This window comes from Ahaetulla prasina, chromosome 1, assembly GCF_028640845.1.
Source record: "Ahaetulla prasina isolate Xishuangbanna chromosome 1, ASM2864084v1, whole genome shotgun sequence".
In the NCBI taxonomy this organism is placed as follows: domain Eukaryota; kingdom Metazoa; phylum Chordata; class Lepidosauria; order Squamata; family Colubridae; genus Ahaetulla; species Ahaetulla prasina.
In genome coordinates, this window is record NC_080539.1 from 275196935 (window position 1) to 275213296 (window position 16362).

At 37.2% G+C, this 16362-nt stretch overlaps 1 protein-coding gene across 2 annotated transcripts in view; it reads left to right on the forward strand.

Annotated features, from left to right (window-relative positions):
- The window catches only part of BMAL1 (basic helix-loop-helix ARNT like 1), a 58740-nt gene that overhangs the window by 6033 nt on the left and 36345 nt on the right, over positions 1-16362 (forward strand). The window contains exon 2 of one of the 2 annotated variants that reach the window (XM_058160300.1): positions 15762-15906. The gene's annotated coding sequence lies outside the window, so the exon portion shown is untranslated. The remainder of the gene's footprint in view (positions 1-15761; positions 15907-16362) is intronic. The other variant, XM_058160309.1, reaches the window with a different exon arrangement.

Consider the following 16362-nt stretch of genomic DNA (forward strand, 5'->3'; position numbering starts at 1 on the left):
TCCCCAAGCTCTTTCTGGGACCCAAAACGGACCATCAGTTGCCGGGGTGGGCCAATCTGTTAGGTCCTTTCAGATAACAGAAGTGACAGATTATATATAGTAGCGATTAAGGCTACAATTTTTTTGTGCCTACTTAAGTAAAAATAAATTCTACTTTTGAATACAAATATATCAGATTGCTGAGTGTGATGGAAAATTTGCCTGAAAAGAATTTTCTTTACTTGAATGTAGTTATATATTTTGACAGTAATTTCATCTATTCTTCTAACCACCAGTAGGTTATGGGCTATTATGTGAAGAGAATAGGAAAAATGTACTGCATTAGTGACCTTATCCTATTACACAACACACTATAGAGAACAGTATAAAGTAGCCCTTGGCACAGTCAGAGTTCTGCTTGGAACTAAAGAGAATACAGTATATAAATGGGCATCTTTGAAAAGATTAAAAAAATACCTCCTCCACATTCACAAATGAGAGGAAAAGCTAATAACTTACTGAGGTAAATGGGGGGGGGGGGATCAGTAATTTCTCACACCCCCTGAAGCTAAATGTCTATAGGTACATACTTAGTATGATTAAGCTGTCACTGATGCACATCTCTTTTTTTATGTACAGAATTCCAAAAACTAGTTGTTGTTTCTCGTTGACAGGAATTCCAGCTGTGCTTCTTTCTTCAGTACTTACCTCTTAAAATATCATTGGATAGTGACTGTATAGTCTTTATATCTTGATATGTTGTCATGGAGAACCTTTAACTGCAGGAGCATTCGGCTTGATAACGTATTAATTTTATTTACATAAATGTGTTGACAAAGTTTTTGCCATTATTTTTTCCTGATTTTTTTGCCCAGTTTAATATTATGACAGTCCATGCCATTTCAAAAAGGTGAGATAATATTCAAAGAATAGTTTCTACTTTATTTAGATTATATATCTGGAGAAAAAGATTTGCTGAATGAGCAGTTGTGTGTTATTGTTTTTGTGACCTGACCCTAGCCAAGGGGTCATTTTTTTTTTGTTTTTTGCATTGAAACAAGCCACTTCCAGTTCATCTTTTTTTCACATACAACCTCAATAGGTTTTACATGCTGTACATGAACATTATAACCTTTTCAACCTTGTGCTATTTGAGAAGCTTGGTATTAAGAATTTCAGCAGCCCTAAGATGTTTCCAAGTCAGCTGTACAAGCTGGAACAATTTGTAATATTGGTTTGATGCCATGCTGTGGTGGTCTAGTTGATTTCTAGTAGGAACTATGCCATTACGCTTATCCTGAAGCAAACAATATTATCAATGAATGGCATTAACAGTTCTAAAAGTCTTGTAAGTTCAGTCACAATTCAGTGAAGTTTATTCACAGACAAAACTTAAATACATTATACAAGTCAGACTATCTACTTGGAAAAAAATCTTCAGGTCAACTGGAATTAGAACTGACCTCAAGTCGATCTTACAACTTTTTTTGAAGATTACTACAAGTCTCATTTATTCCCACTAAGAGTAATAAGAACAATGTTTAACCTAGCTTGCAATACAGTAATAAGAAATTTAGTTCCAATTACTTAAAATGCATCATGTGACAAGGCTGCAGTAGGCGGCTTGTGAAATTCTGGCAGTGGAAAATGATCATTATTTAGCTTAAAATGCAGCTTTGAGCTCTTTGAGGGAAAGATCAAACAAAGCACCATATCTAATGTGGCAGAAGAATAAAGTACTTGCCTAGCTTTCTCTTCCATGTGCTTTTGGTTCAGAGACTGTATTTTTAAAAAATCCTCCAGGAATTACTTCTTTAATCTCAATATATATATGCAGGTTTAAAACTTCTTTAAATACAAACATTCAATGATATCCACTTGATTTATATCCTTCCTTAGAGGAAAGTAGATGTGTGGAGTTTGTCATGTTATATTTTCACAACAATATCATGCCCTAGTAAGGGCTGAAAGAAAGAAACTGCCCCAAGGTTTTATTTATTCTCCAAAGTAAAATTAGGAATGTGCTTCTATGGAATGGAGAAAACAGATTTGCTTGTATGTATGAATTCTACTAGGTTTAGAAAAATTATTTGGGAAGCTTCATTAAATGGGCCTAATATATTCTAAATCAAATTCTTTATTACCAGTATTTATCAAAAAAAATTGAAAGTGACAGCATTTTTTTAATGTATTGAAGTGTACTTTTCATTTGCTGGAATGCTAAAATAGCATTGAAAAAGTAGAAATAATAATTCCTTGATTTTTATTTTGTTTTAGAAGGACAAGCAGTTGCTATGAGGCACATGAATTATTATTGCAATTTGTTACAGATTACTTGGTATTTTATTGACTACTTGATAAGCACAATCTATATGCAATAAATGCTGCTTTGCCTCTTTAAAAATGTCATTCTTGTTTTGCTTAAGCCAATAAAAATAAAGATGTTAAGGCCATTGTCAGTTGTAATATTTGTTCTAGTACATAACAGCCTAGCTGTTGGAAGTGTAGCTGTACTGCAGCTTTGGTTTTCTCTTTTTCTTTTATGGAGAGTACTGATAATCTGTGTTTATAAGTAATTCAATGCATGGAATGTGGATTAAGTGTGAAATATGGAATGTTTATGACAACTTGCTGAAGTAGAAAATGCACAGAACTCTTTCTCCTTGTGGATTTATTTTTGTGCTGTTGTGGCAATGTGCAGTGAGTTCTCGGCTATAAAGGTAAAGGTAAAGGTTCCCCTCGCACATACGTGCTAGTCGTTGCCGACTCTAGGGGATGGTGCTCATCTCCGTTTCAAAGCCGAAGAGCCAGCGCTGTCCGAAGACATCTCTGTGGTCATGTGGCCAACATGACTCAACGCTAAAGGCGCACGGAACACTGTTACCTTCCCACCAAAGGTGGTCCCTATTTTTTCTACTTGCATTTTTACATGCTTTCGAAACTGCTAGGTTGGCAGAAGCTGGGACAAGTAATGGGAGCTCACCCCACTACGGTTCGAATCTCTGCTATAGTGTAATCTATTTGATATTCTCATTGTGCTCTTTCTTCAGTGAGGTATTTAGAAAGCAGCACAGGGAAGATAAGAAAGAGTATAAGGAAGAAATAGCTGTAGAAAGTGTTGGATATTGCTGATTAGGGGTTAGGTCAAGGAAAGTTCACTGAAGATTGTTAGAAAGAAGCAAATAAGGCAAATAAAAGAGCAGTTTAAGCTGAGCTGAATTTATAGGCTTTGGAACATTTGAGGCAAAATAGTAGATCTATTTTAAAAACCAATCTGGGTAAAGAGCCAAGTGGAGATGTTGCTGTTTTTATAAAGACGCATGTAAATAGGGCAGTTAAAAACAAACAGAAAAAAAGCTGAGGAAGAAATTGCAGCAACCTGGCAGTGATACTTCTCTCCCTCCCCCCCCCCCCCAAAAAAATCTCTCTCAGGAATCTTAGTAGTAAGTGTAGTGTTTGCAAAGTTCCTGAACGGTGGAGAAAAATAGAATGAAAAAAATTGTGCTTGCTGTTAAGCCATTAAATATTTTATATATTTATATGCATATAATTTTGTGTTGAGCACTGGATCTGGAAATCTGCTGTACAAATCATTCCTTTCTACTGTTTGTATAGATTATCACTACTCTAAGCAATTTTGTGATTTTATGCCATAATTATGCATAGCTTGCTAACTTGATAATGTGTGTACAGCAGACCAATGCCTTATACCGCTTTTGAAGATGGTAAGTAGCAATAATGATTAACAGGCCATGCCTTATCTCTTGTTTGTTTCTATGTCATCAGATTGTATACTACAATATACAGCAGCTAACAGGTAGTCTAATTAGTGGTATAGGTTTGCATAAATATCACAGTTGTGGTTTGCTGTGTGGATGTGAACTGTCACACTCAGTCATGTAGCAAAGAAAGACTCCTGGCCATTTGATTTTGCCAAGAGTATACAGATAGTCCTCGACTTTAACAGCAGTTCATTTAGTGACCGTTCGAAGTTACAACGGCACTGAAAAAAGTGACTTGTGACCATTTTTCAGAGTTACGACCTTTGCAGCATCTCTACGATCATGTGATTAAAATTCAGACGTGTGGCAACTGGTTCATATTTACGACCGTTGCTGGGTCTCAGGGTCATGTGATCCCTTTTCACAACCTTCTGACAAGCAAAGTCAATGTGGAAGCCAGATTCACCCAACAACCCTGGGTTCCTGACTTACCAACTTCAGTGATTCTTTTAACAACCGTGGCAAGAAAGGTGGTCAAATGGGACAAACTTCACTTAACAAGTGTCTCACTTAACAACAGAAATGTTGGGCTCAATTGTGACTGTAAGTTGAGGACTACCTGTACTTTACTGCAGCTTAAGCGGTTACAGAAGTAGTGTAAGCTGAATCTGAGGTTTTCTCATGCAAATAATACAAAGTAAATTTTCCTCTCCCACCCCCCCCATCTGTAAATGTCCAATTAGGTGCTTGCATATTGTTTAGGAAACAGGTTCTTGGTTTCCAACTCTGCAAATCTATCTTGCCTGGCTGGCTGAAGCTTCTCATAAGGCACAGCTGAGCTTCTATCCCCCACTCTCTTCCTTACATTCCAGTCTTTCCCTCTACGCCCCCCCCCTCCAATGGCTGATGTCATGCTGTCAGATCATGAAGCTTAGATAGGAGAGATGCAGCCATGACAGCGGAAGTTAGATTTAGAGGAACAAACTTCCCAAATCACTATTTTACAGAGAGTTACGATATGGGGCAACCTAACTTTTTCTATGTTTGGTCCCTTTAAATTTACAAGTTTCTTTGTCTAAAACAATTCTCAGCAGTGCCTCACATTATCCGACATTTTTTTAAATCCTTCCCTGGATAATAAAGACTCTCCATTATAATCAATCATAACAGGAGATGGACAAAATTCTCTTATATATACAGAACAGGAACTATTAGACTAGTATGCATACATGCAATACGTTTATTTCCATTTATAATAACCAGGCAAAAACATATTAAAGACATAGCTGAAGATCTTTTTAAAAAACAAAACTGAATTCAGAAGGTTCATTACCTACAGTATACAAATGGGCCACTCTGAAGATGCATTTTCTGCCACACTTTTGGCTCCTTTGGTAATTGTAACTGTGTAATCCTATCATGCCTCAAAATATGCTGTGGAAAATGCAGTACTGCAAGCTACTTCAGCTGCCAGCAGTTCAGCAGTTCGATTCTCACCGGCTCAAGGTTGACTCAGCCTTTCATCCTTCCGAGGTGGGTAAAATGAGGACCCAGATTGTTGGGGGCAATATGATGATTCTGTAAACTGCTTAGAGAGAGCTGTAAAGCACGATGAAGCAGTAGTCTAAGTCCTATTGCTATTGCTAAATGATAAAGAAACTTCCATGAATGCTCATTAGGTTTCTTTTGAGATAGCTAGCATAGTAGGACTGCCTCATGGGATGCTGTCCTGTGAAATATACCTCATGTGATTGATAAGATAAATTACTCGTGCCAGTTTTTATCACATAAAAATTAGTGTGGAACAAGGTCTAAGATGGAAAGATCAACAAGATGTTTAAAGCACAACCCCTGGTCTGTGGATCGGAACTAGTCTGTGGCATGCCAGCAACCAGGCTGCGCAAGCAAGTGAAGCCCCATCCACGGGAAGCAGGCAGTATGTGAAACCATGCCCCTTCCGGGCCCCAAAAAAAAACCTTTCTCCACAGAACCAGTCCCTGGTGCCCAAAAGGTTGGAGGCCATTGATTTAAAGACTATCAATGAAAATGCTCTTATTTATATATTTGTGAGAAGATACTTCAAAAACTGCCCCCATTTAGTAAATGCATTTTTGTAATTTCTCTTCTGAACATTTGTTCCTAAAATTCAAACATATCATCCATAATGAATGAATATGCACCATGGAGATAACCACCAAGATTTTTTTCTTTAAGTAACATTTCATCAACAAAAATGTTACACTCAATCTGATTTGATAAATGAGCAAATGCAAAAAAATAAATAAATCCTAACAATTCAAATCTGTCCTGGAAGATTCTAACCACTGTGCCACCATGGCTCTTGAGATAATATTTAAGTAATATGTCCATTAAAATAATTGCAAGCACCACTAAAAGGAGTCTTTTCTCTGTTTAGATGAAGAAGTTCAGCATTGATTAATTTCTGTATGTGTGGAAAAGCAATGAAATGACATGTTTACCATGCAATCTATATCTGTAGCAATGCCACAAATTTGTAAATAACTGCTGTCTTAATTGAGCAGCAGAATTCCTTACCATGGGCAACCAGGCAAAGATTTACTGATTGAAAAAGAATAATCTGATTTTTTTTTCATAGAAGGTACTTATGTGCCTTGCTTACTTAACAATACTTACAGTCAAGCAGAAAAATAGTTTAATGTATTCATTATTTAAGGTAATTGGCTATATATGTTTCTGATTTCACAAATCCACCTTTTCTACATATTTTCTGAGTTCTTAATGAGTCCTGGTGGTGCATTGATTAGAATCCAATATTATAGACTGACTCTGCCCACTGCCAGTAGTTTAATTCTGACCAGCTCAAAGTTAACTTCCATCCTTCTGAGGTCCTTCTGAGGTCAATAACTTCAATATTGGGTTTGCATTGGTAAGGTAGAATGAAAACAAATCATCCAAATCATGCTGCTATACTGTACTAGAACTATGAAAGTACATCTAGAATTGATCATTAAATAATAATGGCTTGATATTTTGCTATAAGCATGTGCTGGGGTCATAATTTGGTTATTCTGAAACAAAGATGAGTATAGACATCTTGACTTGCATATATTTCATGATTGTGCTTTAACTATACCAACATGCATTTAGTCTTGTTCATATCTTTTCCAAAGTATAGTATATCATTTTTAATATACCAGCGTTTAATGTGCCAGTATTTTGTTCTCAATTAAATGTGACAAGAAGTCAGAATAGTTCGAAGGCTTTCAGTTAGAATTAAGTCTATTCGTTGAAGAGTATTGGCCGTTAGAGGAATGCCCTTGATGAAAACATCTTAGAATATAAAGAACTTAATCTGTCATTCCCAGTAGTGAACACAACTACTATAATACAACAATATTTGGAAATCTGAAATTGGAAAATGCTGAACCAGGGTTACCATTCTATTTCCTCACAAGGAAGATGGAGTTTCCCCCAGTTTTGTAAATTGGGAGACAGGCTATTTTCCTAATTCTGCTGGAAAATACTGTTGAAAGCTGGAGAATGGGTGGGAGATGCAAATAAACAGCTGAAATCGAGGTAGAAGAAGAGAGAAAACCCACTGTGGTTCTTTCTGTCAAAAGGAAAAGGAGAAGAAAATAAGCATAGCACATTGTCTGAACAGAATTAGAAGTGTTGAACATATTTACCTCAGAGTAAGAGTCCCTAAAATTAGAATCAGACTTACTATAGATTACACATACAAAAGTTTCTTGTGTTGCAGTCTAACCTCCAACAACTTGTTTCCTTGTTGAAAACAGAAACAACTCAGTGTTAGAAACTTTTCCCTTCAGTTTTTACCAGTTATCTGGAGAAAACAGGGCTAAATAACTATTTCCATTATATATTTACCAGAATATATACTGTGGTCCAGTCCATGGACTTGTTACAGAGTATGTCTGTCTATCAGTCATCTATCCATCATCTATATATCCATTTATTATTTGGGTGGTTGGGGGACTTCATAATTTGTTTCAGTGGAGATTTTAGTTTTAGATGACAAAGAAGTAGAACTAGACAGTACACAGGATTTTTGTATGTGTTTTTAACCTTTAATCTTCCTTTGGAGAGAAGATTGTCTTAAATTCAGAACTGTCTTCTTTTGGGATTAATAGAGCATGTAATCATCCTTGGCCTCTAAATAAGCACTATTGTCTGCTTCAAATATTTCTATTCATCCAAATTTGGACTGAATGTATCAGCTTGTGTTCCCTCTTTCTTGACTGAGTTTTAGATAGCCTCCATAAATCTGTACTGCACAAAGAAATAAAGATAACCAGGATGAAGCACAGGAAGAAGTGAAATATTAATAAAGTATTTTAAGTAAAAAAATAACGACAATTCTTATATATTGAAATATAGTTAATAAAATACAAAATATTCCAAATAATGTGGGCAAGATCATGGTATGCCAAAAGATAGAAAAGTAATGAAATTTCTACAGTGGAGGATTGTAAAATTAACTAAACTTGCAGAAATCGAGAAACTGACCAGTCTAGTCAGGGGGGAAAAAATGATAAAGGCTTTTTTGAAACCCTATATGGAGATTTTGTTCAAAGAAGAAAAGACTGAATTGATGGTTTCTGGATTTGGGGATTAAAAAGGGCCAAAGAGGATGGGGAAAAGAATAAGATGATAATCATCCAATAGAAGGGTGGCAAGCATAACTATGTTTTTATTTCTCTTTTCTTTTTCTTATTTTATTTGGATACTCAATAATTTTATCTTCTCGAAAAATGTTAAATGCATATGTGTTTTATTTAATGTAGGAAAAATGTTTAAAAAATGAGTTACTGCTAGTAAAGCTGACATTTATTAACTATTTTCCAAATGTTTTGCTTGCAACCCTCCATCACTCTATCATCTATGACTAGAAGTTCTCATATGTTAAATCATAGCATGATTTTTCTTCGAAGTTTCTGTATAATATGGGAATTTTTTCCTAGAATATGGAAATTACATGATGGTTTCTCACCGTATAAAGGGTTACTCTCCAATGATTGCTATCATGGTTTTACTGTCACTGTATTTCTTTCCATCCTGCTTAGTGTCTTTCCTTTAAGTTGAATTGTTTTAAAACAGCCATACTTGAGGGGAAAAATATCATTTCAAAAACCAGGTTTGAGTTGAAAATAATAGCAGTCTGTTTGTATAGTACCTCCCTAAACAATAGTAGTAGAATAGCTGTTATTCATGGTGACCATATGCTATATACAGAAGCTAGGAGGGGGCATAAATGACAAAAACAGCATCATGTCATAATGCAAATGTTCTGTCTTTTTTGTATGTGTTTCATAATGTTGCACACATATCCAGCTTGCATTGCAAGGATTGCTGCTGCTTTCCTCATTTTGACAAAAGCCTTTGATTCTGTAGAGATTTCTGATTACACATTTGAATAGTAAATTGGAAATTAGTAGGAGAGACTATTATCTTTCAATCCTATTTGCTGTTTCCTATAAGGTACCTCTCAATTAAAAGATAGTCATTCCTGACTAGGGGGCGGGGCTCATCTCTGTTTCAAAGCCGAAGAATCAGCGCTGTCTAAAGACGTCTCCGTGGTCATGTGGCCGGCATGATAAATGCCAAAGGCGCGCGGAACGTTGTTACCTTCCCACCAAAGGTAGTCCCTATTTTTCTACTTGCATTTTTTTACATGCTTTTGAACTGCTACATTGGCAGAAGCTGGGACAAGTAAAAGAGCTCACCCCGTTAAGCAGCACTAGGGATTCAAACCGCTGAACTGTCGACCTTTTGATTGACAAGCTCAGCATTATAGCCACTGAGCCACCGCATCCCATAGCCCTCATTTATTGACCTTTAATTTAGCAACCGTTCAAAATTGTGATGGTGCGGAATGTGTGGTACCTACAATGGGTCCTTAAAGTTCCATCCATCATATCTCCCTCGCAGTCATGTGATTGCCATCTAGGCGCTTGGCAACTGGCTCCCACATGATGGTTTCAAGATCCCTCAATCATGTGGTCGCCATTTGCAACATTCCCTGACAGCTTCCCACAAGCAGAATCAATGAGAAAGCCAGAAGGAAAGTTGTAAGTTACTCCTGCTGCTTTTCCCCCCCCAAGGCGCCCTCCTTGAAATTGTAAGGATCTAGTAGTGATCTTTGTAGTGCATGCGCCTCACTCCCTAGCCTTTATACACTTGCATTGCACTACAACACACCCAGGTGCTGCCCAGGATTTAAATCTTCCAGCTGTTTCCCCATTGACTTTGCTTATGGGAAGACAGCAGGAAGTTGCAAGACACAGTCAGTGAGGTCTTGGGTTAATGATCCTTAATTTTCACTTAAAATTGGTGGCAATGGGGACTGCCAGGATTGCTAAGCAAAATGGTAATGTGATTTCATGCTTGACCATATCATTTAGCGACAGAAATTTTAGTCCCAATTACTGTGCTTGTGCAAGAACTATCTTTATGATATGATATATGATAATCCATCATATCTGGTCTCTGACCCAGAAAAATTTTCAACTTAGGCAACACTTTCAAACATGTTGAAAACAAAAATTTGCATTATATATAGGGGTGAAATGTTCCTGGTTCGGACCGGATCACCCGATCTGGTGCGATGGCAGCAGGTGGTTCAGAGAACCAGTAGCAAAAATCCCTGCCCCTCCATGCCCAGCTGAGCTGCGCGATTATCAGTAGGTTTTTTTTAACTTTTAAAAGCATTTTTTCTTTGGACGAAAAAATGCTTTTAAAAGTAAAAAAAAAAAGAGCCTCTGATGATCGTTCGGCTCAGCTGGGATCGTCAGCCTTTTAAAAGCATTTTTTCTACAACCTTTTTGGCTGAAAAAGTTGTAAAAATGCTGTTAAAAGGCTCTGGCGATTCCAGCTGAGTTGCCTGATCGCCAGAGCCTTTTTTTTCTTTTAAAGGCAAAAAAAAGGCTTTTAAAAGAAAACAAAAGCCTCTGACAATCAGGCAACTCAGCTGAGATCATCAGAGCCTTTTAAAAGCATTTTTTTACAACCTCTTTGGCCAAAGAGGTTTAGAAAAAATGCTTTTAAAAGTAAAAAAAAAATGGCCATACCCACCCAGTCACATTAATCCCCCCCCTCTCCGCCATGCCCACAGAACTGGTAGTAACAAATTTTACATTTCACACTTCACAACTTTTCATCTTCATGTCAGTGAGTACAGTGAAACTCTGCATATATTTCATTGCTACTGAATTCCTTGTCTGAAACGTTGTCCTGCAGACATTGCTGGTACAGTATTTAACATATAATTGTTTTCAGGGTTCATGGGGCTTGAGAATTTGGTCTTGTTGGATGCTGACAATGAATGTTCTCGTAGCCAGAAAGAGAGGTCTATATATACATCGCCTGTTCAAATCCTACTAATTAGAAGGGGTCTTGGCAGGCTTTTTATGGTTGTGGTTCTGACCTTGATTTGCTCAGTAGGATGTTTATTTTATTTATTTAAAATGCTTATATAGCTGTCCATCTTGAATTGAACCTTGGCTGGCTCCAGTTTTGATGCTTGTGGCGCTTATGATCTGATTTGCTGCATGATTAAGCTGATTCTGTGAAAAGAGGCCATCTCCAAAGAGATGCTCCAAATCAAACCACTGGCTGCCTTCTATGTGGGGAAGGAATAAGGAGGAAGACAGCATATCTATGCCTTGGCCCTTTATTTATCTATTTTTCTCTCAAAAAAGGTAACATTTCAGAGGAAGCACTGAAGAGAGAATGGCAGTGTTCTCGTGTGAGATTGTCCTTGGAAGTATCTTGGCAACAAGCTTTGGTCACAACATGAAGAAAGTTAAGGGTGTTTTTGCAGTCTGTTACAGCAGGCAAATGTTTTTTTATAGTGTTTCAATAAACAAGTGGTATAAATCTATTCACAGTATCTCATCTAATTACAGTACAATAAAACGGACAGCTGTTGCCTCCACATTTAAAATAAATCACAGCAGAGATTATAAACACTTTATCAAGTTACAAATCATGGAAATAATACTTTTTAAGGTTACCTGAAACCGGATTTTGAAAAATATATAGCTTTTCCACTTCGAGTGACAATAAAATAGTTAAATGTTGGTATAGATTTTCCCTGCAATGATGACTAGGAATTCTGGGAGTTGTAGGAAAAGAAGATTCAAATCTCTGATCATTTATGGTTTGGCCTTGGCCAAAGCTCAATGCACTCAATGTATGTCATGGATCGCTTTAGCACAATGGTGGAAAGAAGGAACCTTGGAACTGTGAGAATGTGCTGTGGAAGAATTTACATGAAATCTTGGAACTGTAGCTAAGATCCATGATTATATACTTGAGGTTTGTAGGGGATTTTAAAAGGGAAAATGAGATAATGTGAGTTGATGTTTGATTTAAATCTGCTGAATAATGATAAATGTGAACCATAGTTGAATAAGCTCTGCAGGCCGGACATTTCTTACACAGTGGGGATGAAGGAGAGTAATTTTCATTGATGCTGTCTTCTTTAACTTCATTCCTTAATAATGAGACACCAACCAAGTCAGCTGGAATTGCAGTCACTAAGCAATATGAACACTTGATGTCATTTTTATGACCACATTACTTAGCAAAAGAAATTCTGGTCCCAGTTACTGATGTTAAAGAAGAATTACCTATACTCTCAAATAGAGTTCCTTCTTAAATATCCATAATTGGGACCAGATTTTCTTTTGCTATGTAATGTGGTTGTAAAATATGACATCAAATGATCACTTTGCTTAGTGACTGCAACCCCAGCAGTCCTGGTTGATCTCATTAACTGAATCCCATTCCACCATTAGGCAAGGACCCATCCCAATCCAAGCCATTTCTGGCTTGATTCCCTCCCAGCCTTAAGCCTCAGTAGCAACTGCCTTCTTCAACTCTTCAACCTGCCTATCTCCTCCCCATCTCTGTCCCTTTGACTGCCTTGCACTCTGTTTGCTCTGCCACACGGCTGGCGGTGTGCTCCACTCCCTGCCCCTCTACACACCAGTGATTCTGCCAATCCTGAAACCCCTAGCTGTCCTTTGCTTCTTCCTCCCACTGCTAACCTTCTTCCCATGAGGCCTTATCCTGATTGCATGGGGGCCTTCTTGCTAGGCTTGAAGCAGCAGGGCCAATGTCGTGCAGGGTAACTGGACCAGCAAAGATGGCAGAATGCAGGGCAGCCAAAAGGGCAGAGATGGGAGGGAGAGTACATAAAATTATCTGCTACAATGTCCTACCTGTCAATGACTATTCAGCTTCAGTCACAACAATACATGAGCACACAATAGACACAAACTTAAAGGAAACCACTCCAAACATGATTGCAGAAAATATGACTTCAGCAACAGAGTGGTCAATGCCTGGAATGCACTACCTGACTCTGGTTTCTTCCTAAAACCCCAAAACTTTAACCTTAGACTGTCTACTGTCGACCTTACCCCATTCCTAAGAGGTCTAAGGGGCGTGCATAAGCGCACCAGCATGCCTACCATCCCTGTCCTACTGTCCCCATTTATTCATATCCATTTCCTGTATTCATAATCATGTATATGGATTATTTAATACATGCTTGACGTAAGTAAATAAATAAATAAATAAAAAATAAAAAATAGAGTTAAGCAGGTGGGGAGAATCGAAGTACCTCTTATGTGTACCTCTTATGTGGTCTTATGTGTGGGCAGATTGCCAAGAGCATGACTTTTGATCACGACCATGGGAATAACTGCACTTGCTATAACTTTGGAGACTGCGCATAACTACCATTCATTTAGTGCTGTCATAATTTTGAACTGGTACTGAATGAGGGTTCATTAATTCATGGCTACCTGTACTGAGCAACTTGATAGGACAATATCAATAAGGCGTGCTTAAGAGCACCAGCTTGCCTACCGTCCCTGTCCTAATGTTCCCTTTAATTGTATTCATTTTTTGTATTCAATTCATGCTTATACTTATATATGTTGTTTAATATGTATTTGACAAAATAAATAAAAAATAAATATGTTTTAGGGTCCTACAGTGGAAAAGGAAATAGGAATAAAGTTCTTTTTCTGTTCAGTATTTGAAAATAATTGATTAAAAGTTCTTCTGGGTTAGCTTTAGTTAAGCAGATTGGAGCCCCTTTTTTTTCTTGGAACAAAAGATTTGGATCCAATTCAATATCTATAAATTACTTTAGTGGTGTATCAAATAAACAAGTGGTAAAGCTTAAGTAAGAATGTCAGGCTTACAGGCTCAATTTGTATTCCTTGGCAGCAATCATACTTATTTTACAATCCAATATGATAAAATCTAACGAAAGGTTAGAATTAATCAGTGTTTAAATGTAGTATAAGTAGTGGAAAATAATGTTGGCAGCAAGGCTAGATCATATTTTAATGGAATATTCCTTAGATTTTGTATCAGTATGTAATTATGGAATGCAGTTAGTTAGCATTGCAGCTTTGTTTGCAATATTCATATGAAGTTATTGAGCTGCCAGGGTGTATGCCTCTAAAATATGCATTATGCAAGGCACGAAATGCTAATCTCTTTAAAACTGGTGCCCAAGGTTACCTCTAAAAATAATTCATGTAAGTGTTTATGGCATTTAGAAGACCTCCCAGGTAGTAATGGGAAACATTTAATTTGGAAATTTTAGTAATCCTGCCTTTATCTTTTTAAAACCATTCTCAACAAAACTGGAGGAGGAAAAACAGGGATTTTCTAGCAAAGAGTTTACTATGTCTTCTGTTTATTGTTTATTTTTATTGTTTTTTATTACTTGAAGTCACATTGTTTCATTTGGCTGGCCTTATAAATCCATTAAATATACAAGTATATAAATATCCCATGTTTGTACAGATCTAAGATAACAGCAAAAATAAGTTCATTTGACACTGTGCAATTTTGTTCTGCATTAAAATGAATTGCAGATAGCATTTCATATAGCTTGTATGTATATCAAATATATTGATCGATTACGTGGCATCAAGATACACTGTGCATATCAAATACATTAAACATACTAGAATATCAGAAGAAAGAAGTGCTTGAAGGCATCCTTTAGGAAGAAGTCATAGATCTGTTGCTTCTCAGTAGGAGACTAAGCCAGAGATGTCAAACTTGATTTGATTGTGGGCTGCATCAGGATTGTGTTTGACCTCGGGGAGGCAGGGGCGTGGCCAGGGGGGGCATGGCCAGCTCGAAGTCAGCACCTGTGGTGGCCCAAGCATTCTGCTAGTAAACACCAAGCTCCATTTTCATTGGCAGAGGGTTGCAGGAGGCCATTGCAGCCAAAAATGGAGCTCGGGAGCTCTGATTTCACTGGCAGAAGCACTGCGGGCCGGTCCTTTGCTGTTTCCAGGGTGGCTTCGCAGGTCAGATCTAAGCCAGGATTCGGTCCATAGGCCTTAAGTCTGACACCCCTGGTCTAAGCATATATCTGATGGTTTGAATATATGCATCTACTTTGCAAAACACTTGGTTATCTTGGATTATTTTCTTTTGTTGATTGTCAGGAAGAAGGAGATTCCTTTTGCAATCTTCCCAGAAGAACCAAGTTTTTTCCTTGGTGCAGATTAAGTGTGGGAAGCAATAGAGAAAAAAAGCTCTGTGTATTAATGGAAGACCTCTGTATATTAGACCCCTAACTTCATGCAGTGAGTTATGCCATGTAACTCCAATATGAGTTACCAACGTAAATCTGGTAAAGGTTCTCCTGTGCTCAAACTCTCCTCTGTAACGCAAAACAAAATCTCCTTCATGAACAGGTTTTATAAATATGAATATAAATAGTGCCCACTATTAGTAGTGAGTTAATAGATTTTATTGGCATAGTTTCAAGTCAGCAAAAGCAACCAATATGTAAGCAACTCTAATTTAACATGGATCTGTGAAATTCACATACAATGAGAATCTTAACTAAGGCTTCTTTTAACTGCACCGAAGGTCTTCTTGTACTTTTGACCATATGGATTGCATTAATTTATGGAGAGAAATTCTAGTTTGTTTGTTTGTTTGTTTAAAGGTCAAAGACTATATCCAGTGATTGGCGGTGGTAAATTGACAGCTTGATATTTGTTTTCTTAGCACAGAGGCACCTTGAAAGTGTTGACAAGCAAGACTGGAGGAAATGAAAGGACAGTTAAGGTAACTGGGTTGCTTTGCCGTCGGCAACGGTAGAACAGCACATCTTTGCAAAGTGATTCTAGGATTAAAGAGATCAAGTTTACAGGTAAGCAAAGCCACAAACTTAACCACTGCTATTTAATCATATTTTCTTTCACAAAAAAGAGAATCCCAAATGTCCCCTTTTCAGATGTTAACTGAAGCTAATTAAAATTAATTGTATTGCCCCACTTTTATTTAGAACTTTAAAAGTTATTTTTATTTTTTCCCCCTGTGTTGCTTTCTCTTACAAATTGTGTGTTGTTGTTTTGTCTTCTTTTATTTCTTAATTAGAGACATCAAATAATTACTCAGTGCATTCCAAGAGCTTTAGGCACACTTCTTAGGAATACGAGCATGTTATGCTACTTCAAGTGTGATAAATTCATAAGGAGCTAAAATCCTGAAGTGTTTCATATCATAATCCTGTTACCGTAGCTTCAGTTTATCAACTGATACTTTTGTTTACCTAATTATTTATTTATATTTATATTTCAGTCAGATTTGACTCTTGGACCTCCAT